Source organism: Sceloporus occidentalis, unplaced genomic scaffold, assembly GCF_023333645.1.
Source record: "Sceloporus occidentalis isolate IW3139 unplaced genomic scaffold, rSceOcc1.0.p SCAF_1, whole genome shotgun sequence".
NCBI lineage: Eukaryota > Metazoa > Chordata > Lepidosauria > Squamata > Phrynosomatidae > Sceloporus > Sceloporus occidentalis.
In genome coordinates, this window is record NW_028316981.1 from 66,212,672 (window position 1) to 66,239,748 (window position 27,077).

Genomic DNA, 27,077 nt, shown 5'->3' on the forward strand with positions numbered 1-27,077 from the left:
TAGGGTGAGGTGCTTCTTCAAATATCAAGAGCCCATGCAGTTTAGGGCTTTAAATGTCATTATCAGTTCCTTTTATTCATACTGGATACCGTTTAAAAGACTTGATTATTTGGTATACATCTCAAATTAATTTAGTTTTAATTTAGTTAGCTGAGTGATTACTAATTTTATTTACTTATTTGTATTTGCATATTGCACCACAACAAAAAGTTCTTTAGGTGGGTTACAGCAAATTAAAACTGAATACGAAAATGTCACAAGAATGTATTTTCACTGAACATTTGACAGCCAAAATATATAAAATGTTGTTGAGATTTGAAATTAAAGGGAAACAGATTAAGGACTGTATGGTGAAATAGGCTTAAAAATTGGTTCCCCAATTGAAATGGAACAATGGGAAAGAAAAAGTGAGGAAAATGGGGGAAAGTGGTGTGTGTATCTGGTCACAATAGTTCAAATGCAGGTTGCTTCCATTCAGTAGCATCCCTGGGGGGCTGTGGGCCACAGTGGGTGACACCCCAGAAGGGAGGCGACACCCCTGAAGAGGGGGTGACACCTAGTCGGGCCCCCACCCCCTGCAGGAACTCCTTAGGCCCTCACGGGTGCTGTTCTGGGCCTCAGGGGGGTCTCCAGGATGTGCAGGAGGGGCTTCCCCAGTTGCACAGCTGCTTCTCCTAGTCACACAGCAGTTTCCACGAGCCTCGGGGGGGGGGGGGCTACAGCCCAGGTGGGTGGCCGTTTCCACAGCCTGGGTAGCCGTTTTCATATGATCCCGAGCCCTGGAATCCCCGTCTCCAGAAGCCCCACCTCCCCACACCGCATGACACCCTCGGCTAGTACACCACTGCTTCCATTAATGCCATCCAACACTGCTGCCTAGTTTTTTTGTTCAGTATTTGTAATTGTTTGAGTCTATATTTATTGCCAAGCCATCTCTCTCGCTCTTTCTCTCTCTCACACACACACACTCTCCAAATTTTTTTTAAAAAGAAACTATACAAAACAGAACTCCCAGCAATTCTGATTTTAAATAAATAAAAACAAAAACCTGTGTCAATCTATTTATGAATCTATTAATCATTACAATATTTGAAGTGATCAAATTGCTCACTGAGATAAGATCCATAAATCTCACTACAATGTATGATTGTTAAATAGATCTGTAGTACAGTGCGCCCATGTTTTATGCGGGCGGACCATACTCTGAAAGCCACACTGGAAAAGCCCCTCATGCGCCCCGGGAGAACTAATGGGGTGTGTACACATGGCTGCACGTGCCGCCGCACCACACCACAGGCGCGAGCCCCATTAGTTCTAATGGAGCTCCAGCACATGCGGATTTCCCCTTATGCGGAAGGATCCGGAACGGATTCCTGCGTAGGGGAGGTACCACTGTATTTTAAGTGCACGCCACATATACAGTACATCGCTGAAACCTAAGAGCTCCCATTGTGTCAGAAGTTCCAGTCATATGAATCAAACTGTTTAAAAATGCATAATTCATTCATATGAAAGCTAAATTTGTTACATTTGGAATGACACTATGGTTATTAATTCAAAGTTAAAATTAAAACTTAAAATGTCTGTGATGAAACACCATTATACATGCAGCAATAGAGTTTGAACCTAATCAAATATGTAAATGTGATTACAATGGCTACCTTCAAATTGGCATACTGCTTGTAGTATTATACCAGATTTAGTACATCAGTACATTAGCAGTACATCAACTCTACTGCACAACTGGCTCAAGTGAATATTATATAAACAAGAGAGTATGCAACAAAAGGAACATGAGCTTTATAGTTGCAATAGAACATGCAACTATATATAGACTGGCACCAAGAGTCCCACAAAGAAGTATCCTTTATACTAGTGCAAACCATTCTTGATATCCCTTTATACCAGTGCAAACCATTCTTGATATCATCAAAGATATATGCTTGATGTGCCCTATGTGTCACTTTCTACAATAGCATGAACCTCTAGCCACAGTTCTCCCACTTTAACGCAAGACTGGTGAATCTCTATAACTTATTTTCTTGTTATTGTAGCACAACAATATATAATGCTGTAGATGTTATACTGGCTTTAACTGTACTGTTTTAAAACAGCTTATCGTTTTTCACTGTATGTTTAAAATTATTTCTAAATGTTGTTTGTTTGACTCCACTTCAATGTTGACTGTTTGTATCTTTAACTGTACTGTATTTTAAATTGTAAGCCTCCTTCAGTGAGGAAAGGATGTGCTATAAATAAAATTAACAACAACAACAACGTGATGATAAAGAAAACAACTGTGGTTCCAGTAGTGCTAGGTGGTCTGGCAGCAATTTCAAACAAACTGATAAAAGAAATTAATGAAAATAGCACAGATTATAACAGCATAACAGAGTAAGGGGCCACATTATCTGATGACATTTCATTATTTGCAGTGTGTCACGTGATCTGATAATATCTCGCTAATTCCTAGATTTTTGGATAGTAATCAAATCATTAACAGTCCAGAACTTCAGTCAGATATACCTAGTAGACTGTTGTGATGATCCCTGGGGGCAATGAGCCCTGTGTGTGGCTCTTACTCCCAGGTCTCCATTCCCGCTCCCTGCTGAGCTGAATGAGACCCCTTGAGATCTTGTATTCTTCGCTGCCACCACCCAGTGAATCTCAATGAACTACGTTTCCCTAAGCACACACTGGGACTTGCTAGGGAGAGATCTAGTTTCCGTTCCCTTGTTAACTTAGCAACCAGTAGCCGAGCTAAGACGCGTGTACAGGAGCAGAGAGAGACAGCAGATACTTTTAAATAAAGATATTTATTTTAAAGAAATAGAATAGGATACGAAGATATCATTCATGCAAAGCCTCCTTGCCTTGCAGGTACAGAAAAGCATAGTTACAAAGAGTTTATTTCAGGCAAGCTATTAGATAAACATAACAAAACCTAAACGCACTAGCTAACACATTTCCTAGCTACTCACACAGTGATGGGATTTGCAGTTCATGTTGTGTTTCTGCATGCAGGGAGGGCTTCTTGCCAACTCCACCTGCATTCCTGAGCCTGTTCCTCACAGAGAACAAAGAAAACATCTGGTTTCCCCCAAGAGGAGGGAGGGAGAGACAAAAGACCACATGGTCGCAAAGGGTTTTTAAAGGCTACTCAAGGAATGTTCTTGAATCTCCCGGTCCTACTCTCTGATTGGTCAGTTAGACCTTACATCAGCTATGATGTCACAGCTCATTAGCATGTGATGTCAGCCCTCATTAGCATGTACCTCCCCCCAGATTAACCCTTTGTGGTCCAGGAGAAGTCCCCAAATGACTGTAGGGCCCAGTCATTACAATTGTGAACTGAGATAAAATGGGGATTGTGTGCACATGTGTACATACATACTTACAGATTATAACAGTGACTTTACTGAACAACAATTAAAGTTAATTAGCAAATGGTATAAAACCCCACATCAGATAGCAATGATAAATAAAAAACTTTCTACAAATTGCTGGCATGGATGTGGTCAAAAAGGAACATATGTTCATATGTGATGGGAGTGACCGTATGTATAAAATTTTTGGTTAGATGTTATAGAAGAGATAAACAGGATGATAGAGAGAAATATTCAATTTGATAAAGAGAATTGTTTAACTCTGAATATGAGAAAATTCAGATTGAATAAAACAGAAGATTACAAAAAATAAGTTAAAGGTGCACATGCTGTAACACCATTGGGAAGGAAAAATAAACAATGGGGGGTAACTGGTCACATTAAATTGCAGAAATTCTATTATTTGAATATTTAAGGAAAAGGAAAGGAAAATATAATGGTGAAATAAACAAACTGGTCTGGTGGGAAAATGGGGTTGTTGGATTGAGAAAGTTAAAGCTGAAAAGTGGTTCGATGAACTTAGAGAAATTATTAATAAAATATTCCACATTATGGGTACTGGGTAGTAATTTACTTGGTCATACCCAATGGAGGGAGGGGAGAGTGGGGGCAAAAAGTGTGTGATCTAATAATGATAATATTTTGTAAAGTTTTATTATATATGTTGTATTACAGGCCATAAAACTTATTAAAAAATAACAGTGACTTTACTCAATGAAGACATCTAAGGCAACACTAGTCATTCTTCTCCTCAACTATTTTAACACTACATTCCATGGCCTGAGAATGAAAACTTTTCTATCTTTAATTAAAGAGAATTAAATTACATGTTCCTAACAACATGAAGATGTAAATGTAACACTATGCCACAGAAAGATGCATCAAAGGAATTGTTCTTACTTTAAAAGGTGGAAGGGGGGGAATCTCCCACTTCAAAGCTTTTGTAAGAAAGCTCTCAGTAACAAATAGCTTCCTAATTAGAAATGTAGAAATATATATAGAAGGGGAAGCCAAACAGGTCAAATTTTCAATCTGAGGTTTTAACTTTTGTAATCTCTGCCTCTGTACGCTTGCCAACAACATAAATGACTATCTAACTTATGCATCTGAAAGCTTTTAAAACCCTCAGAAGATAAAAGAATAATCTATATTTTAAAAAAAAAAATAAGTTCCATAGGGCAGAAATATGTTATTTATCTACTAAAATGGGATTCTTCTCTGTTTAGCTGTCCACTTCATTCAATGTCACACTTAACTGTCCTTTCCTAAAAGGAACTGATTTCACAGACTGAGGCTTGCTCACCTCCCCCAATCCTCTGTAGCTTTCAAAAATCTGGTCCTGCTGGGGAATGGCATGGGAAATGGTGTTGAGGGCTGCAGCTGGAGGGAGGAGTTGATGGGAATCACCTCCCTTTTAAATGACTGGAACATAGAGACAAGCCAAGGTAATTTTCAGGAGGAGAGAATCACATCCTTGGAAGTGATCTGTTTTATTTCTTTCAGCTTACCACCCCTGTGATCTGCAACACCCCAATGATTTTGGAAGGTTACCCAGCACTAAAGCAATATAGGAAATAGTTTGGCCCAATCCAGGGGCATGGGATACAGATGATGCACACCCCCGGATTGTGCTGAAGCCGTGCTACAGCTGTCTAAGGTGGCCCAGGGCCACTGGCAAAAGGAGTGCAAAAAAAGCATTCCTTGCCAGTGTCCTGTTCAGGACCACAGTGTCTGGCCTCTCCAAGAGCTGCCACTACAAGCTGCTGGCCTGCTTGACCCCCTAGTCAAGGGTAGTGGAAGTACTGCAGGAATAGAGAAAAAATAATCAAAATATGTAGTTCAGCCAAAGCGATACATCAGTTTCAAGTAAATGACCAAGAGGATTGTTTTATCCTGGGATGAGCAATTCCCAGTGGGGAACAGGCCACAGATACTTCTGGTGGACCTCTGAGGCCACCACACTCCATACAACCTGTTTTCTTAAAGGAAAAAAGTCCTTGAGTGGGGGGGGGGGGTGTCACTAAGTTTAACAAGGAGAGAATAGTGCTTTGATGTGTTTCAGGTCCAGAACAAGCCTTTTTCAAAACCAAAAGGGATTGAAAGTCTAGAAGCCCAGGAGTTTCAGTGGGGCCCCAGTGAGTTTCCTAGGAACCACATTTTGCCCATCTCTGCTTTACCCACAAGCCAAAGGAATGAGGTTTATGTAAAGAAGGGGGGAAAGAACTAAAAAGGCAGAACAGATCTTGAAACCAGAAGAAACACATCAACTATAAATCTAGCCATACCATTTCTGGTGCAAAGGTCATTTAAAAGGAACAACTATATCACAAGGATCTGCTTGTATCTGGATCAAAAGAAATTCTCTCTGAGGTTCAGTCACCTTAGAGCCAACTGAAAAATAAACTGATTATCAGCCAGGCTTCATTTGCTCACATCTACTCTTTCGGTTTTTAGAAAAAGGAATTTCCTCCTGGCAATCAGTTCCTCACACCAATTTGTCAAGTGGTGCTATGAAGCTCCTAGTAGAAGAATTCTCAGAAACTTGGTGTTTAAAGCAGACCTGGACAAACCTGTGGTCCTCTTGAAGGGACTGGGCTCCAACTCCTTTCCGATCCAGAGAGGATGGCAGGCGTTCAGGAATGGTGGGAATTCTAGTTCAACAACATATGGAAAGCCAAGATCTTACACACTGACTAGAGGGGAATCCCCATTTAAAGGGAATAAGTCAATGGTATCATGCATCAGCATGAAAAGAGTGAAGTGCTTTGTTCATTGCTTTCATTCAGATTCCAGAGACAGGCAAAAACTGAACATCTGTTTCCAACTAAAGACATTTCTGAGGTACTACCAGATATTTATTGCCCTTAAATGTTGCCTTCTATCTAATACGTCCCATTCCCCACCAGTCCCTTCTGAATGCCATTTCCCCCAAGTGCTGGGTGTCTGGAACCTCAATTTTCCAGTTGCCATTTTACATTTCCTAAGATCCAGGCAGTCTGATTTCCATATTATGATTTGTTGCTGTTATGGAAATCAATTGAGCAGTTGGGGGGGAGGGGGAATTAGAAACCTCTCATCTTGCTTTTCTGTTTTAAGGAGGCTATGGAGGTAGTAATGAATCATTGTGAGGGTGCAGTAGAGGATTGGATGTGGATGAACAGACTGAGGCTTAATCCAGAGAAGATAGACATGCTCCTGGTCAGTAGAAAAATCAGCCTACTCTGGATGGGACTGGTCTCCCTCGGAAAGATCAGGTTTGTAGCTTGGGGGTGCTCTTGGACCTAGCGCTGCTCCTGGAAAGCCAAACTGCTGTGGTGGACAGAAGTACCTTTGCCCAGCTTTGGCTGATGCACCAGCTACACCATTTCTTGTGGAAGGCAGATCTGGTCACAGTGGTTCATACCTTAGTTACCATATATGCTTGACTATAAGTCAACCTGATGTATAAGTTGAGGTCAGGTTTGGGGGCCAAAATTATGGATTTTGCCATGACCCGTGGATAGGTTGAGGATAAAACCTGGAGGCTCCTTTAGTGTGTGTATGTGGGTGCCCAGCAAGAGAGACTATCACTGAGACTTTTTGCTTCAGCGTTCATCTTTTGTTTCAGCAATGTGAGGTGCGCAGGTGCGACATACTGTTAAACAAACAGCAATATCAATCAATCACCCAGGACTCTTTCTGCTTGGCTCAAGAGATAAAGAAACTCTCTCTCCATGGGCAAATCTGAAAGAGCTGCTATCACATTACGATAATGACTCGTTGATAAATCAATCTGGGATTTCGGGGTCAATTTCTAGGCATAAATTTTTAGACTTATAGACGAGTATATACAGTACCTTCTGATTAGACTACTGTAACACACTCTAAGTGGGGCTGCCCCTGAAAAGTGTTTGGAAGCTTCAGCTAGTGAAAAATGCAGCAGACAGACCAGTATCAGGTGTGTGTTTTAGAAACCATATAACACTTGTCTTGCAAGAACTACACTAGTTTCTAATTTTCTTCTGAGCTAGTGTTAACCTACAAAGCCCTAAATGACTTGGGGCCAAGGTATCTGAAAGACTGCCTCCTCCCATATAAGCTTACCAGAAATTTGAGACCATCAGAGGAGGCCCTGTTGTATGTTTCTAGAACAGGAGGAAAGGAAAGTTGCAAGGCATTGCACTCTAACTAGGGTGAACAGGTCAGGATTGTCCCAGGCCCTGAGATTTCAGAGCCAAAATGATCAACCTTAAAGATGACTCTTACCGATATCACAGGGGTGGGCCCTGGTGAGGTCAACACAGATACAATAAACAAAAAAGTCCAATCTAACAAAGGAGGAAAATAGATACACTTTTAAAGGCAGGGTTCTCTCTCTGAGATCCCCCCCCTTCCATGAGGTTTCTAATAAGCCATAATAGAAGGTAAACATATTGTGACACATACTAGATTGCTTTGTAAGCAGCCATCTTTGTTTCCAAATATATCAACAACCAAGTCCCTGCATTTCCCAAGGCCTTAAAAGGGGTTGACTATTGTTTTTTTGTTGTTTTTTATTTTAATATGAACTAATTTTTAAAAACGTCTCTACTTGATAACAAAGGTAGGCCTATATGATTAGGAATCAAGATACTTACTGTAGGTTGGGAACTGATCTGTTTGTTAAATGGTTCAGCTGTGCAAAATGACACATGGGGAAGAGCTGTCAAGTATTATTTTACTAAGAACTCTTTCTACATTAGGGCTCTTAAAATACATCTGTGCTTCTTTCCAGGAAAGCATATGCTGATTCTTTTAGTAGATGTGACCAAAATGAACAAAGAGGGTTCCCCCCTTACAACTAAATATCCTTTGTTCTCTTAAGTGCATTTATATGAATAATTCAATTCTTATGTTAACATTTGGGTATTAGTGTTTGATAGCAAGATATGAATTTGCTAGATCTTTATTTTGGTTAGAAGATTTATTAGAGGCATTAGCACAGAGCCTCAAAAAGTTTCTTCTTTGGACAAAAATGTTCACCATTTTTAAAAATTAACCTTTTCAAGCTCTTTATCAGAATTGCTAAGTGGAAGATGACAATCTAACTTTTCTGCAAATAAATCTTAGTGTAATTCTGAGGTCATTGTCCAGGGAATGATATGGAAAAGTAGCATTCATGGTTGCTACTTTCTTCCATCCCTCTCCCCAACTATATACCCAATTACCCTTGCTGGAATTTTTCTCTCTCTGGTGGAGGACATCAGCACTTGTGTAGGAAGGAGGAGCAGTATCATCTGTGAGGCACTGCCTTGTGGTGCATGATGTGCATGTAAAGGGATGGGCTTCTTTTGAAGAAAATGGCAAGGGAGATAAAATGCAAGACAGAAAAGAAGAAGAAAAGAAATACTGGGAAGAAGAATAGAGAGAATCACAGGAAAGTAGTTATTTACAAAAAGTGAAGAACAGCATGCATAACTGCCATGTTAGTCTGGAAAATCAGCATGCAAAGGGATCTTGTAGCACCTTTGAAACTAACAAAGATAGAAGATGGTAGCATGAGCTTTTGTAGACGAGCAAACTTTATTGGATGTATTTGGTAAAGTGGAAAGCCCAGGGATAGACCTATATAGCAGCCTGTATGTGAGAATGTCCTTAGGAATGCAAACCTTTGTGGCTGTGAAGGTGAGGTGATCAGTTCAGTTTTAATGATGGTCATTGGGTGGACAAGAGAAGGACGTTGCCTAAAGCCAAGGTTAGTAGGTAACTGCATGAACGAGTATTGGGATGTAGCATGGGAGCAAAAAAGAAGATCTGATGAACTGGCCAAGAGAGTACCCATGAGCCTGGGGGTTAGGTAGTGTTATTATATATGCAGTGTGCTAGGAAACCACTGTCTCTATTCAACCCACTGCTGATGGATTGCAGTAGAGATGAAGAATTCAACAAAGATTATCACTATTTGTCTGTTTTTGTGGAGTACTGTTGATAGAGATGCAGTGGGTGTTTTTGACTGGGGACAGGGTAAAGGGTCTGATGATGGGAGGAGTGTATCTACGTACAGATTATATTTAAAAAATGGGAGAGGGGAGTGATGCCCGCATATACATTTTAAAAAAATCCCTTTCACTCCATTCAGTTTGAGGAATGTTTCGTCAATGGTATGCAATGCAACAGAATTTGTTACCAATATTACATTATCAATGCTGCTCTGTCACATATGAACAGAATCAGCCCCCATTTGAAGCTCTGGTAAATTTTCATAGCCCCATGTGCTAACACACATTTTTGAATAAATGGCTAATTTACAGTGGTAGACCGCTTGCCTTCCATTACTAATCTACTCATCAAGACCCGATAAGTCTGAGAAAAACATATTGCCTTGAATTTGTAGCACCATGTGACCTATTTTTCAAAGTGGGTGATGTCAGTGTTGGTTTTCTTTCTTTTATGCTTAAGGTTAAGCAGCTGAAGACTACATATGTTCTTGATAAACGCAGCCATTAAACTGTTCAGTATTAGCTGTTTTTAAATCCTCACCAAAATGGCTGCACAGGTTGACTAATGTTGGAGACAGCTGCTTGTCATTCCAGTTATAACATGTTTACAGCTAATATAGGTGACAAATATGGAAAGCCCATCTCGATTCATCAGTGGCTGTCTCACAAAACTGAAAATCTATTTATCTAATGGGTAGTTTGAAGCTCCAATGTCTAGTTTTCATTCTGACTACCTGACACAGAGAGAGAGAGAAAAAAAAAGAAGTTCCTTTCCTTAGCTGGAAGAACATGTTTTTAAATACTTCAGATGGTTATGGAGGTTCTTTTATACCTCCTAGATCAGAGGCAATGAACACACCAGTGGGCAAAAGGCATGAGAGGTTTATTAGGTACCAGGCAAAATTTATAGATTTTAAATAAAGTCTCTGGCCAGAGCCAAGCTCCACAGAATAACTCACATCTCCAACAATCTGTTGGGAGTGTCATGGTGTAGGAAAGAACTTGTATCAACCATTTGTTAAGATGCACCAGTAGGTGAAAGGAATGACAGAATTATTAGATAACAGGCAAAATTCACAGATATGAAAGACCCTACCTAAAACAACAATTCACCTCTCCTGTCAGCTGTTGGGAGCCCAGAGAAGCAACAGTGGAGATATTCCATGTAAACTATGTACAGCATGTTGCCAGCCCTTTTGGTCTGTATTGAGATCAGTCAGAGGGGTTTATAGACAGTCCTCTATAGGCTAAGTATACTCTTGCACTCCCTATCTATAATGTCTGTTTTCTTCTTGACACATGATCAATGGCATCTGTATCGAATGTACAGTGCGCCCTTGGCTTACGCGGGGGATCTGTTCTGGACCCCCCCCCCGCATAAGCCAAAAACCGCACATGCTCAAGTCCCATTCCAGTGAATGGGGCTTGTGCATATGGTGGCGCAGCGGTACACATGCGCCCCATTCATCTGAATGGGACATGCCGCCCCGCGCACTCCCATGGAGCTTTGCACATAAGCTCAAAGCCACATATAACACGGGTGCACTGTATATCTAAACAAACTAGTAATGCTTGTTCTGGTAACTGATTCTCCAGATGTATGCCTAGAGGGATGGGGATGCATCTTAACAGGTGGATGGTACATATATCTCCCTGCATCCTAAGGCTGTGCTGAGGATGTGGTGATCAGAAGCACAGTCAGATGCCAAGCTATTTAAATTTAACATCAGGGAAGCCCAAAACAGATAATCAGCAGAGGCTTCGGAGAGAAATAAAATAAGTTAATTAAGTTAGCAAAACAGACAAAGAAGGTCGGCATAATGCAGCAATTTGCACATGTTTTCCCAATTCTTCTCATACACTGCTGTGCTTGGTTCCACTACATTAGGTTGCTTATTTATCTTTAAAATTTGAGATTGGAAAGGGTGTATCTAAAATTGTAAGCACACTGCACAGGATAGCAGTTTGATGCCACTTTAATTGAGAGGGCTCCACCCTGCACCCTGTGGAATTCTCATTTTTTGTAATTTGATGAATAACTGAGACTTCTCTGTTAGAGAATTCTAGATGTGTGGAGAGAACTAGACATCTCTATCAGAGAAATCTTTTTCTCCACAAAACTACATATACCAGGATTTCACAGGACAGAGCCAGGACAGTCAAAATGGGTTCAGAGTGCCATTATTGCACAGTGTGGGTACACCCTACACTGTTTTTTTTTTAAAGTTTAAGTAGTTTAAAGAATCACAGAATCATAGAGTTGGAAGAGACCGCAAGGGCCACCCAGTCCAACCCCCTGCCATGCAGGAAATCTAAATCAAAGCATCCCCAACAGATGGCCATCCAGACTCTGTTTAAAAACCTCTAAGGAAGGAGATTCCACTACACTCTGACGGAGTGTGTTCCCCTGTCGAACAGCCCTTACTGTCAGGAAGTTCCTCCTAATGTTGAGGTGGAATCTCTTTTCCTGTGGCTTGCATCAATTGTTCCGGGTCCTAGGACCTAGTCTCTAGAGCAGCAGAAAACAAGCTTGCTCCCTCCTCAATATGACACCCCTTCAAATACAAATCCATGTAAGAGTTACATTGTCTAGCCCACATTTCACTTGCTTGTTTGGAAGAATGTCATGGGGAACCCTTTCAAAAGGCTTACTGAAATCAAGATATACTATATCCACAGCATTCCCTTCATCTAACAAGCTGGTAATTTTATCAAAAAGAGATTAGACTTGTCTGGCATGAATTCTTTCTCTGAAACCTGTGTTTGTTAATGTATTGAAGGTGAAAATGTTGAAATGTGGCAATGGTTGCAGAAGCCTAAATTGGCTACAGCTGGAGTCCAGAGCAGCAGCCAGATGCTCAAGGTCAACTGAGCTGGACTAAATGTAAATATGCTATGTCTTCAGTCTGAAGAGGGATTGGTATCTATGGTACAACTTGTATAGAAAGAGGCTGGACTTAGTGGTCGCCTCATGGTAATTCTGTATATAAGCAAAAACGCTGTGCTGTGGGATTATGGGAGTTTGAGATAGTGTGGTGTGTTGGTTGGTAAGAGATTTTGTACAGTGGTGATTAGCTCGTGTTATTTGAAACAAAGTAATAAAGCCCTCTTACGAGTGAACTGCTGGAGAATGATTCTTTGATCTAGCAGCTGTTTCTCCAGGCGTTCTTCCAAGCAAGCCGAAAGTTTGTGTTTGGAGCTTCACTCGGTTCCTGTGTTGGAGAGATAGCCGACGTCTTCATCCATTTGCCACCGGACCGGAATCACAGGTAAGGTTCATCACCCAAATATCAACAGTGTTGACTTTTTGTGATTATGGCATTGCTTTCTAGATGTTCACAGATTCTCTGTTTAAAGATCTGCTCTAGAATCTTTCCTGGTATAGATGTCAGACTAACTGGACCCATTTCAAACTGGCTTCCGGGCGGGCTATGGAGTTGAGACTGCCATGGTCGCCTTAGTCGATGATCTCCGTCTGGGCATGGACAGGGGTAGCGTGTCCCTGTTAGTGCTCTTGGACATCTCTGTGGCCTTCGATACCATCGACCATGGTATCCTTCTGGGCCGCCTGGGGGAGTTGGGAATTGGGGGCACTGCTCTGCAGTGGTTCCGTTCCTACCTCTCGGGTAGGTTCCAGATGGTGGAGCTGGGGGACTGTCGCTCCGATAAGAGGGCCCTTACATCTGGTGTCCCTCAGGGAGCGATTTTGTCCCCCATGCTATTCAACATTTACATGAAGCCACTGGGAGAGATCATCCGGAGACACGGGGCGCGGTGTTATCAGTACGCTGATGACACCCAAATAGTCTTCTCTATGTCTCCGACTGATGCAGTGACTAAGGACGGCATCTCTCCTCTAAATGCCTGCTTGGAGTCAGTAATGGGCTGGATGAGGGAAAACAGACTCAGTTTGAATCCAGAGAAAACGGAAGTACTGGTGATAGGTTCTCCTGGCCCAGGGAAGGAAATTGTTCCACCTGTCCTGAATGGGGTCACGCTCCCTGTGAAGGACTCTGTTCGCAGTCTGGGAGTGCTTCTGGACTCGTCGTCGCTCCACCTTACTTCTCAGGTGGATGCAACGGTCAGGAGCACTTGTTATCAGCTTCGGCTGATACGCCAGCTGCGACTCTACCTGGGCCGGGCGGACCTTGAAACCGTGGTACACGCTCTGGTAACTTCTCGTTTGGATTTCTGTAACGCGCTCTACATGGGGCAACCCTTGTACCAAACTCGGAAGCTACAACTGGTGCAAAATATGGCTGCCAGATTGGTCACTGGATGTTCCAGGGCCACTCACATAACACCTGTTTTGAAAGACCTCCATTGGCTGCCCATTTGCTTCCGAGTGCAATACAAGGTGTTGGTTATTACCTATAAAGCCCTAAATGGCTTGGGCCCAGGGTACTTGGAGGACCGCCTCTCCCCATACAATCTGCCCCACACTCTCAGGTCGGGCGGGAAACATCTCTTAACCATTCCAGACGCACGTTACAGTGCAACTCAGAGGGCATTTTCCACCTCAGCCCCTCGTCTCTGGAACACCCTGCCCGACGAGCTCCGCACAGCCACCTCCCTTGATGTATTTAAAAGGACTCTTAAAACTTTCCTTTTCCCCCAGGCTTTCCCCCCATGAGTTGAGTCTGTTATGGTTTATTGTACTGTCATTTTGGCTATCGGGGTTTGTATATTGAGAGGGGGTTGGAGGGTTGTTGCAGTTTTTATATAGTTCTTGCTGTTTATGTATTGTTTTTAACGTGTATGTACACCGCTATGATCTAAAAAAGGAATAGCGGTATATAAATATTATTATTATTATTATTATTATTATAAATGTTGGAATCCTCTTTTTTCCCCTTTTTGAAGATGGGGACGTTTGCCCTCCTCCAGTCTTCTGGCACTTCTCCTGTTCTCCAGGAGTTCTCAAAGATTATTGCCAATGGCTGCGATATTACATTTGCCAGTTCTTTTAATACCCTTGGATGTAGTTCGTCAGGTCCTGGAGATTTATATTCGTTTAGATTAGCCAGATATTCCTGTACTATCTCTTTACTTATTCTGTGCTGAAATTCCTCTATGCTGTCCTCTGCTCCATTATCCTCAGGATGAGCACCCTTTGCCTTTTCTGAGAAGACTGAGGCAAAGAAGGTGTTGAGTAATTCTGCCTTTTCTCTGTCCCCGTTAACATTTTGCCATCTTCTCCATGCAGTGGCCCTACCGTTTCCTTCTTCTTCCTTTTTCTGCAGATATATCCAAAAAAAGCCCTTTTTGTTGTCCTTAACCTCTCTAGCAAGCCTGAGTTCATTCTGCGTTTTAGCTTTTCTGACTTTACCCCTACACATGCCTGCTATTTCTTTGAATTCCTTTTTTGTGATTTCCTCCGTTTTCCATTTCTTAAACATGTTCCGTTTAAAACTTAGCTCAGTTGAAAGTTCCTTAGTCATCCATCCTGGTTTCTTGAGACATCTCCCATTTTTCTTCCTCATTGGAACTGTTTGAAATTGTGCCTTCAGTATCTCCCCTTTGAGAAACTCCCATCCATCTTGAACACCCTTCTCTTTTAGTATTCCTGATCACGGGATCACCTCCAGCATTTCTCTAAGTTTACTAAAATCAGCTTTCTTAAAGTCTAGAATGTGTGTCTGACTATGCCTGGCTTCTCCTTTCCATTGTATAACAAACTCCAGGAGAACATGGTCACTTCCACCTAAGGATCCCACCACTTGCACTCCATTAACTAGGTCATCCCTGTTGGTGAGGATCAGATCCAAAATAGCTGATCCCCTTGTTGCCTCTTCCAACTTTTGGACAATGAAATTGTCTCCAAGACCTGTGAGGAATCTGCTGCACCTTGAGGATTTGGCTGAGTTTGACTTCCAGCAAATATCAGGATAGCTGAAGTCACCCATCACTACTACATCTCTCCTTTCTGAGTGTGGTCATCTGTTCTAGACAGGCATCATCCAATTCCAACATCTGACTTGGGGGTCTGTAGAAGACTCCCACAATAGCATCCCTGTTGTTTCCCACCCCTTTAATTTTTATCCAGATGCTCTCCACCTGGCTGCCAGGATTGATGTCCTGGATCTCTTCACTAGTGTAAATGTCCCTGACATATAAGGCTATTCCTCCTCCTTTCCTGTTTGGCCTGTTTCTCTTGAAAAGGTTATACCCCTCTATTTCCACATTCCACTTATGAGACTCATCCCACCAGATTTCAGTGAGGCCTATTATAGCATATTTGCTTTGTTGTGCTAGGAGTTCAAATTCATCTTGCTTATTTCCCATGCTCTGTGCATTAGTGTAGAGACATCGCAGACCACGGGTTCCCTTTACTTGTTGCCTGTGCGAGTTTTTTTGCCTCCCACATTTGGGTCTGTTATGACTGGGCCTCCAGTCATTTGAGGACTCCTCTTAAACCACAAAGGGTTAAGCGGAGGGGAGGTACATGCTAATGAGAAGTTATATCATAGCTCACCCAAGGCCCAAGTGGCCAATCAGTAGAGCAGGACCGGGTTTTTTCAAGAACCTTCCACCAGAGGTCTTTAAAAGGCCTCTGAGGCCAAGTGGTCTTTTGTCTTCTTGTTTGGGAGCCCAGCTGTGCCAAAAGGGCAGGCTTAAGGGATGCAGGTTGAGCTAGGCAATGAGAGCCAGCTCCTTGAATCCAAAAACACATCAAGGATTGCAAATCCCATCTCTGTATGAGTAGTTTAGGAAATGTGTTAGCTAGTGCGTCTAGGCTTTTGTTATGTTTATCTTTTGGCTTGCCTGAAATGAACATCTTGTAATTATGCATTCTGTACCTGCAGGGCAAGGAGGCCTTGTATGAATGATATTTTATTGCTCTATTCTGTCTATTTGGAATAAATACCTTTCTTTAAAACTATCTGCTGTCTCTCTACTCCTATACACGTGCCTTAGCTTGGTTGTGCTTGCTCTGGTTAGCAAGGGAAGGAACTTAAGTCCTTAGCATGTCCCAGTATGTGCTAAGGGGAGTTCATTGGAGATTCACTGGGTGGTGGCAGCTTGACTAGAGGATCTCAAGGGGTCTCATTCAGCTCAGCAGGGAGCACAAATAGAGACCCAGGAGACTCTAGGGGAAATTAAAGGGATTCACATTGGGTCTAAGGGCCAAGAACAGGGTGGCTGTTTGGCTGCTTGGACCCCAGGGATCATCACAGGGTCCTTGCACTGTTTGTCTTGTTCCCTCTATGACAGTTTGACTATTATCTCCCGCCCTTATGCCTTCCAGAATACTGTCTCCCTCCCCCACATAACTCAGTTTAAAGCCCTGCTGATCAAATTTTTGAGACTATTGGCAAAAACGTTTTTGCTAACTGGCGTGAGATGCAACCCATCCCTTGCCAAAAGTCCCTCCTCATGGAACCTCAGACCATGATCCAAAAATCCAAATCGTTTTTGGCAGCACCATCTGCGGAGCCAGTTATTCACCTCTGCTATTTTGCTCTCCCTTCCTGGACCGTACCCTTCGACTGGGAGAAGAGATGAGATGACAACCTGTGCATCCATCTCTTTCTTTTTTTAAAATATGTTTTATTTGGTATTTACATTCTAGCACAAATAAACAGTGTTTCCAGCAATCATTAATTATACAAAATTTCCGTATTTCCCTTGTGTTAATCTTAACTTAAAATGTTAGTATTACCAAACTTGTTGTTATTTTTCTCTTTTACTTAAATGCTATCCCACCATTCTTTTAGGTTGTTTATTCGTTTGGCACATAGTTAAGCAATATTTGTCTGTATTCTTTTTCTCTCTGTTCTAGGAATAATGTACATAGTTTGCATATCAAATCTGTGTTCAACAGTGTATATAATAACTATATACAACCATGTCTCATATTATTACATTTAGATGTGCATCCTGTGACATCTGTTGATCTATTCTATCTTTACCATTCTTTTCTAAATACTTGGTGAATAAAAGTATATGCAAGATCTTAATATAGACTATTTGTCCTTATTGTTTCTAAAGTTTGAACAGAGGTTATATATAGTATTTTATCTAGTATATTTCTTTAAAATACTCGGTTTTAGGATTGATGTTAATATTTAAAGTTAGCTGATGTATGACACATAGTGTTGTTGCAAACCGTTTTTTTATTAGCTCTTCGATGTTACTCTGATTCCAGGAGAAAATTTGAAAAAGAGGGGGATAAGTGACAAATTTGTTATTCCAAATTGTGTGTGTGTATCTGTATTTTTATATATATCTATGTCCAGTAATCTTTACAGAAATTTTTAAGTAAGTCCCATTCTTTATCAGAGTCCTCCATCCATTTTCCGTTCATGTAGTTTGTTAATCTATCAAGCTCTATCATGTCTAGACTTTTCCATAGCCATTCATCTATTGAGGGCAGATCTTTCTCTTTCCATTTTTTTTGTGTAAACCAACCTGGCAGCTGTAATTAAATACAGTATTATTCTTATATATTTCCTCTCTTCTTTACCCTCAATCATATTTAATAAAAAACTTTCAGGTCTGAATTTCATCTTGATGTGGAATATTCTTTAAATCAAGTTGTATATTTTTTTTTTCAGTAGAAATTTGTTTTTGGACAGGGCCACCATATATGATAAAAGTTTCCTTCATTTTTGAGACATTTCAAACAGTTTTCTTTTTCATTTTTTTCATCTTAGCTAGTTTATTTGGGGAGATACCATCGGTGAATCATTTTATATAAATTCTCTTTCATGTCCATTGATAGAGTCAGTTTCATATCTTGGCCCCATACTCTTTCCCAATTTTCTAATTTGATGGTGTGGCCAATGTTTCTAGCCCATTTGATGGTGCATTCTTTGACTGATTCATCTTCCAATTCTCTTTTCAGTAATACATGATAAAGCTTAGAGATGATAGACTTTTCAGATTTGAAAATAATTTCATCTAATTCATTTTTGTTATTTATAATGCCTTCTAGACTTAGATCTATTTTAAATCTTTCTTTAATTTGTCTATTTTTTTTTTATTTATATGAAAACCAGGAACATTTATATCCATTGTCTCCTAACATTTTATTTGTTTTTAGAATAGGTGTTTTGTTTTTCCATTCGATTAAATCTGAGTATCATAGTGGAGTTCCAGAATCTGTTGAAATTTCAATTTTCCATGATTCTTGTAGGGAGACCCAGGACGGTATTTGTCTATAAAATTTAGATTTAATTTTATTCTAAACTAGTAAGAGTGATTTCCTAATAATATGATCTTTAAATTGTCAGTTAACTTCTGATCTACTATACCAGGGGTCGGCAACCTCCAGCCCACAGAGGCCTTTCGGCCGGCCCCTGGCTGCCACTGCCGCTGATTGCGGCTTTTCGCCGCTCCGGGCACCGCCATTTCCCCTCCAAAATGGCGGCGAGGTCGCGCGAGACTTCGCCACCATTTTGGGGGGGAATGCCGGCGGCCTAGAGGAGAAGTCTCGCACGACCACAGAAAAGGTCGCGAGAGACTTTGCCGCCATTGGCAGAGGCCTCTAGGAGGCCCGATGCAGCTGCTGGAGCCCTTGAACAGGGCTCCAACGGCGGCAGCAGGCCTCTAGGAGGCCCGATGCCGTCACCGGGGGCCTCCAGGAGGGCTCCGGTGGCGGCAGCGGGCCTCTGGGAGGCCATTTTGCCGTTGACGGGGCCCTCTTGGAGGGCCCCAGCGAAGGCAAAAGGGCCGGCAAAGAGGAGGAGGCCTCCAGTGTTGGCGGCCCCCACCGGCTTTTTTGCCGGGCTCTGACGGGGCCTGGGGCCCTGTCAGGGGCCAGCAAAGAGGGGGAGGCCTCCAGTGCTGGCGGCCCCCGCTGGCTTTTTTGCCGGCCCCTGATGGGGCCTGGGGCCCCGTCAGGGGCCGGCAAAGAGGAGAAGGCCTGGCCCCCGGAGGGTGGAAGATCCGCCCCTGGCATGCGGTTCCGCCCCCAGAGGGTGGAAGCTCTACCCCCGGCACGCAGCGCCGTCCCCAGAGGGTGGAAGCTCCACCCCCCCCGGCTTCGGCCCCCCCAGTCACCTGAGGGACAGCAACCCGGCCCCTGGCTCAAAAAGGTTGCCTACCCCTGTTCTATACCAAAGATATCCGTGCCATCCATATATTTTGTTGAAGCCTTCCAAATTTAAAGTTTGCTTGTCTGTGAGTCTCTTTCAACTTCCTACCCAAAGCTTCAAAATCCCTTATGATATTCTGAAGGCTTTGCCTTGCAGTATCATTGGTTCCCACATGAACCAATAGAAAGGGTAATGGTCAGTAGGCTTGACAAGTCTTGTAAGCCTCTCTGTCACATCACGGATCTTTGCCCCAGGGAGACAGCACACCTCCTGAGACATCTTGTCAGGCCCACAAACCACTGGTTCAGTGCCTCTCAGTAAGGAGCCCCCCACGGCCATCACACACCTCCTCCGAGGCTTAGCAGCAGTTGTGTGTGAAGTGATCTCCTCCTCCCCAGCAACTTCCTCTGTGTGTTTCCCGTCCAGGACCGTCTTGTCCATTCTGGTCAGGAAAACCTCTTGCTCCCTATGATGCTGAAGTGTGGCTACCTGGGCCTCCAGCTGCTGTACTTTCTCTTCTAAGAGGGCTTCCAACTTGCACTTAGTGCAGGTGAAGTTTCCCACATCTGTGGGCAAGAAGACAAACATCCCACAAGTGTTGCAGGTGACTGCAGCAGGTTCCTCAGTGTCCATACTGAAAAGTCTTAAGGAGGCACTGAACAAGACTTTGGGCTTTCCCTGTTAAACACCAGTGTAAAGAACCCCTGTGGGCCTGGCCTTTGTCCCCAAACTCTGTTAGTGAGCTCAATCAACTGGGGCTCTAGTTATGTACAGAGCTCCTGGCTACTAGTTCCTTCCAGAGGCATGTTTTTGACTTACTTCCTCTGAGTAAGTCCCCTCAAGCCCCTTAAAGGAGTAGTGAAAAGTAAAGTGTAAAATTGAAGGAGATGTCCTCCAACACTGTGCCCAGGTGACCTTCTCCTCTATACTCAAAACCCTCCTTAAATATAAAAATAAAAATGAATGTGAAAAGAAAAGAAAGAAAGATTCAGTGCGCCTCTGCCAGCACTTCTATAGAATGAGTCTTCTAGCTCCTCCTCCTCCCAGTGACCAAAGAAATGGCTCACACTTTTAAAATGTTAAGCTCTTACCCAAGCAAAGTGGACACAGAAAACCAGGGTCCTCTTTTGCAAAGAATGTCACAGAATTCCCAAAGAACCAAGAAACTTTTGAGAATCCTGATTATTATATCACTAATACACTGGGGGAGAGTCAAAACAGAACCAAGATAAGCAGGTAATTGTATTTATCATTTACATTAAAAATCCCAATGCTATGAAATGTAGCATATTTTTATACTAAAAGCTTGAGGTGAGCATGTAAACAAATGTCATGCTTCTTTTGTAAGAAAATACAAGTACCCTTGAAGCAACCTTTTCAGCACAAAGGTAATTTAATATTCTCACCACATGAAAAGTGATCAGTATGGGAATAGCACAGCTGTTAAAATCCAAGTCAGATTTTATTAAACCATCAAACCTGTTTATTTTAAACAGGACTCTTACAATGACCACAATGAGGAAATTGTTTCCTAACACATCTCTTCCCGCACCCACTCCCCCCTCCCCCAGATATTTTACACTAATGGAAAAGGCTCCATCAGTGTTTTATTTCCACACTTTGAGGAGAGACACAAACATGAAAACAGAACATGCCAATGTTTCAGCAGCAAGGTTTGAGCATGCAGTGTATGTCAAAGAGTAATATGACACCAGCATGGTATAGTGGTTTGAATGCACACTCAGCCAAGGAAACCCATGGGTGACCCTGGGCAAGTCACAATCTTTCAGCTTCAGAGAGAAGTATCTAAATAAATCCTGGTAAGGAAACCCTCTGATAGCATCACCATACGTTGCAGTGATATTCAAGGCCTATAACAGCAATAATCAATATTCATCATTATTAATATTCAGATTCTGTAAGTTGGATCATAATCATTGTTTACATTATCCAACTGAGTTAAGAGGAGAAATATATCATGTTTCTTCTGACTGAACAGTGGCTTAAGGAGATAAGAGCCATGCTAAATCAGACCAAAGGCTTATCTTGTCTGTTACCGACATTGAGATATTCTAAAATTTTGGCATGTGTAATTTTCCACATGACCCCAGATGGATGCTGCAATGCAATCCACCATAATCCCTACAGCAAGGGGACATGTCCACACTACACCCAGATGAGGTCAGACTAATGGGACCATTGGGGAACAATGCCCCGCGTACTTGTAGGCTAAGCAGATAGTTTGGGAGTTGCAAATGGAACATTAACAATCATAATCTGAAGGATGCCTTACCCAATGAGACTGATCGGCTTAATCAAACACCCATTCCCACCTTGAATGCTTCCAGCCCATGATTTCACCCATAGATGTGGAATCACTTTTGCACGGAGGTTAGATTTGGCCTATATAAGATCCCCCAAACCCTTGCTTAGAGTGTAAGTTTGGAGTCCATGGGAACACTCTGTCTTTGTGAACCCCGATTAGTTCCAGCGCCCTAGAATTATAGAATCATAGAGTTGGAAGAGACCACAAGGGCCATCCAAGTCCAACCCCCTGCCATGCAAGAACTCTCAATCAAATCATCCCCAACAGATGGCCATCCAGCCTCTGCTTAAAGACCTCTAAGGAAGGAGACTCCACTACACTCCAAGGGAGTTTGTTCCACTGTCGAACAGCCCTTACTGTCAGGAAGTTCCTCCTAATGTTGAGGTGGAATCTCTTTTCCTGTAGCTTGCATCCATTGTTCTGGGTTCTATTCTCTGGAGCAGCAGAAAACAAACTTGCTCCCTCCTCAATATGACATCCCTTCAAGTATTTAAACAGGGCTATCATATCACCTCTTAACCTTCTTTTCTCCAGGCTAAACATCCCCAGCTCCCTAAGTCATTCCTCATAGGGCATGGTTTCCAGACCCTTCATCATTTTAGTTGCCCTCCTCTGGACACTCTCCAGTTTCTCAACATCCTTTTTGAATTTTGGTGCCCAGAACTAGACACAGTATTCCAGGTGGGGCCTGACCAAAGTAGAATAGAGTGGCACTATTACTTACCTTGATCTAGACACTATACTTCTGTTGATGAAGCCTAAAATTGCATTGGCCTTTTTAGTTGCCTCATCACACTGTTGACTCATGTTCAACTTGTGGTCTACTTGGACTCCTAGATCCCTTTCACATGTAGAGTCTTTAAGCCAGGTGTCCCCCATCCTATATCTATGTATTTCATTTTTCTGCCCTAAGTACAGTACCTTACATTTTTTTGTGATAAATATCATTTTGTTAGCTTTGGCCTAGCTTTCCAGTTTATTCAGGTCATTTTGAATTTTGATCCTGTCCTCTGGGCTATTAGCTACTCCTCTTAATTTGATGTCATAGCTACTCCTCCTAATTTGGCTAGTTCATCTCCGCTTAGGGTTGCCATAATTCTCTACTATAAACCGGGACAAAATGTAGGACAAAATTTAGACCAAAATATAGGACAATTGTAGGATAAAATTTAGCCCAACATGTAGGATATTTAAGAAAAATGGAGGACCTTAAATGTCCTACATTTTGGTCTAAATTTTGTCCTACATTTTGTCCCGGTTTATAGTAGAGAATTATGGCAACCCTTTCTCTTGATATACAAAAAGGAGACGATCTTGAGGGTTATTTGTGGCCTAAACCACTCTGAGTTAAAGTAAAATTACTCTACATAGACTTTTGGCTACATGTCAAACAGCCTGTTAGCCTTGTTGGTGAAGCAGAAACCTATGAGAAGCCCAACAACAGGACATAGCCTTCTTATCCAAGAATTGATAATACAGAGGCATGTTGCTTATGATCTTGGGGGCAATATATAGCACCATGACTAACTGACAGCTTTAGATTTATTTATTTTTTTGTAATTTGCCTTTAAATCTAACTACACTGATAACCTACATCTTGCGATAGTTTAGCTAGATACTGTGTAATGAACGAATTCCACGCCACTGCTACCTGAGATCATAGACAGTATACAATAAGGGTGTACACCCAACTACAAGTTTCATTTTTTATGTTGATTCAGTAGACATCCCACTTTGGCTTTTACTAATTCAGAGGATATTCAATTCAACTCTGGTCTGCTACTGAATCTCAATTTGGAAATCCAAATATTGGTTCTTCTCACTATTAGTGAAAGACAACAAAAGCAACTTTTTGCTGTTTCTCAGAATTCAATGAAATTTTCAGACATAATAGCCTCTTATCAACTTACAGACAAATAAGTGTAGGGATGTTTGTGCTACCAATCTTTACATTTTGCTTTTTCTCCTTTTAAAGTCATGGACTGCTAGTATCCTTTTTATTTTTATCGAACCTGAAGACAAGACATTTGAAAAAATAAGAAATTCAAGAAAGTTGAAAAATTTAAAAAGTATTTAATGGTATGTTTTAAATTATTTGAATATCATAAATAGTTTGATTCTATATTAATGTTGGTGTTTTTTAAGCTTTAGCTATATTGTACTTGTTTAAATCTGTAAAGTATTTATTTAATACCACTTTTCCCCCATATAGGACTCAAGTCCCAATTATGGAGGAAAAGGTAAGGTATAAATAAATAAATAAATAAAGAAGAAGAAGAAGAAGACAAGGAGGAGGAGGAAGAGGAAGAAGATAGGGTGAATTGGGTGTAAGGGGATCAGGCCTGCCAAATTTCAGGTGCAAGCTGCTTTGTACAAGAGCAGAATTTACTGCTTGGGGATTTCCAAAAATAAATAAATAAATAAATAAATAAATAAATAAATAAATAAATCATTCCCTTATGGTTTTTGTTAACAATCCTTATGATAACAACATACAACACAGAAGTGGCTCTAGTTAAGAACCTAAAAAATGACAGGACTAGGTACATTAGGTGCTGAGGGAAGAGATATTCAGATTGGGAGGGGGATCATTCACTTCCCCCTTAACTCCTTCAGTGAGTTTTTGGCAACTTCTATGGAAATAGCACACAGCATAGAGCTGCCCCAGACAAAAAAGCTGAAACATTTCAGAAAGGACAGTTGCTAAATAATGATGAGGAATGGACTACAACTTAAGGCTTGTTGTTCGTTGATTTGATTTCTACACCTTCCCAGGTCCTGAAGAGTTCACATACAAACTCTTTTAGCATTCCCACAAGCAAAAGATAACATCGATTGCTGGAATATACCTGCAACATATTGCTGCAACACCCCTACCCCAAAGCATCCAGATGTGAGAACAATGATTAAGGCAATCTACTCTAACTAGAAATTAGAGCTTAGAGTCACAAATTATACACCCTCTCTTTCCATCATCCTCTTTATGCCCTGATGTTTTCCTTATAGCATGAGCTTCAAGAGAAATGCTGCAGTTTTTGCAGATATGTTATCTGGGACTCTGCATCCCTCCAAATCCAAATCACTAACAAAACATTTGAGGAATTCTATGGCAATTTGAATGTCTGTGAAACCAGCCTGCTCCAAGTCAGTATTCAAGCCAAATCCAAAGTAAACCTCAGGCATAAAACTATTATAACTTGCAGCCACCGAAGGTCTTATCCTCCATTAATATTACTAATCTCTTTTTGAAGCATCTGGCTTGGGGACCAACACCACATCTTGCAAGTGGTGGTTTGCTAACACCATGCAATTTCAGTTGAAGGCAGAAATTTGAAGCAGCAGCTTTGTGGCTCACAGTTCACTCTCTAATCTAGATACTACTCAACAAGGTATGATAACAGTTCATTCACACACACACACACACACACACACACACACACACACACTACATCTAAAAAAAATAACCCTTAAGGGTTAAGGAACTGAAGGATGCAAAAGTGGGAGATAAACATCTCTGTGACGCATTCCCTTTAAAAAACTAAAATGAAGATAAGCTAACTTCCAGGAATGACCAACTTTGTTACAAATTTTCTTAAGTGTTAGAATGTACTACAGAATTCTGTAGTGGTCACCTGCTCCATTAAGAAGACTGATTGGCGCTCCAGGAAAACTATACATTTTCACAAGCCTTATCTTATCTCTCCTAACACCCTAAGGTCCTGTTAGATATAAAAGATGGTTTGGTAGTATATGAAAGGATATAGTGGTTTTTAATGTATAAAAATTGAAAAGAAATGCCTACAATGGCTCTGTTGACATAACTTAATTAATAGCATTTAAAACATGAGCCAAATCATGAGTCAGATCTAGTCAACATTTGTACTGAGATATCCCAGTTAACATGACTGATTCAATATGGATTGAGTTACCTAAGAAAAAATGCTGTGGAAATGCAAATGTCTCAATTGCCAACTGTGAATTTGTATACATATCTATAAATTTGCTCAGCATCACCAAAAGTTGTTTCATAAACAGTGTCATAAGCAAAACAAGATCAAGAAGAGCAGACCTTTAACTGCATTATTCACACAAGACTTTGACAGGACATACAGCAGTTATAAAGCTAGCTATCCATGCCAAATGTAAAACTACTGAGTAGCAGGTCAAGTACTGCAATAACAATGATTTAATTTTGTTTATTAAATTAATTAAACATTCTTATTTGTATAATGTATACTGGCTGGAATGTGTGCAGGGTTTTCTTTTTCAGAAACGCAATTATTCTGCACAAGTAAAGAAGAGAAGGAATGGGCCTGTGAGTACCTCAAGTTGACAGCTCACACTCTTATCAAAGATGCCACACGTTAGTTAGGGAAGAGGTAGCAAGACAGGAGAGCAAAAAAAGCAGACCCCTGAACAAGAACCAAAAAACAGTATATTTCATTGCTACTAAAACAAACATTAATTTCCTCTGAATAAATGTGCAGGTAACCCAGCTCCAAGTATGAGGGAACAGTAAATAATCTGCTAGATTCGCTGGCACTACAAGGGTCAAAAGCAAGGGAACTGTCTCAGGACCAAAGCGAAGTTCAATTTTGAAGCATAACAGGCTTCAGATGGTGGTGTTGGGGCTATTGGAGTGCATGGCTTCTTCCATGCTACTCCATGAACAACAGAAATTCAGGGGGAAGAAGTCAATTCCAATCTCCCTGCCATTTTTTTCTCCTAGGAAATTGAACAAATTAGCACTGAAAAAATGTTTGTGAAAGATAATTGGCACCAAGTGAGAAAAGGCTCAATTACGGCACCCTCCAAAAAAAAAAAAAAAAAAAAAAAAAAAGTTTGAGATATGTTGTAGCAGTGGTAATGCACAAGCTCACTTCTCTGAGCAACCAGGAAGGAGGAACCCTCTTTGGGGGAACTCTGAAATTTATAACTAATATTTTAAAACACGGCTCCACAGACTGCCCCTAAGAGGCAACCTGTAGCTGCCCCTTTTCGCGCCAGATCAGGGCCGTGGCAACTACATGCCATGGCCCCAATCTCTCTTTTCCATGGCGCAAAAAGTGGCTCCTCCAGGGTCCTTTGGCGTTGCATCATGTAGACATAGTGCCAGAGGAGCGGTGTAACACCACATGCCGTGTGGAGCTGTGCACAGTTGGGGCATACATCATGTGGATGCCACACCCTGACTCCGCCCCCAGGCTGGCCTTTCCCTCTGGTCTATACAGCCCTCGAAACTACCTATCTGTAAACACAATGACAGGATTAGAAGTTACTTTTTTAATTCAAGCCAAAACTTTAAAATGGAAGTTCTAACCTTATTGACTTATATCTTACTTGCGCTCTTTCAGTCTCCAAGATTAAT

The 27,077-nt window shown here is 41.5% G+C and overlaps 1 protein-coding gene across 2 annotated transcripts in view; it reads right to left on the minus strand.

Moving 5' to 3' along the window:
- Positions 1-27,077, minus strand: part of LOC149321514 (ubiquitin-like modifier-activating enzyme ATG7) — a 171,749-nt gene that overhangs the window by 90,172 nt on the left and 54,500 nt on the right. The gene's annotated exons all lie outside the window — the stretch shown is intronic.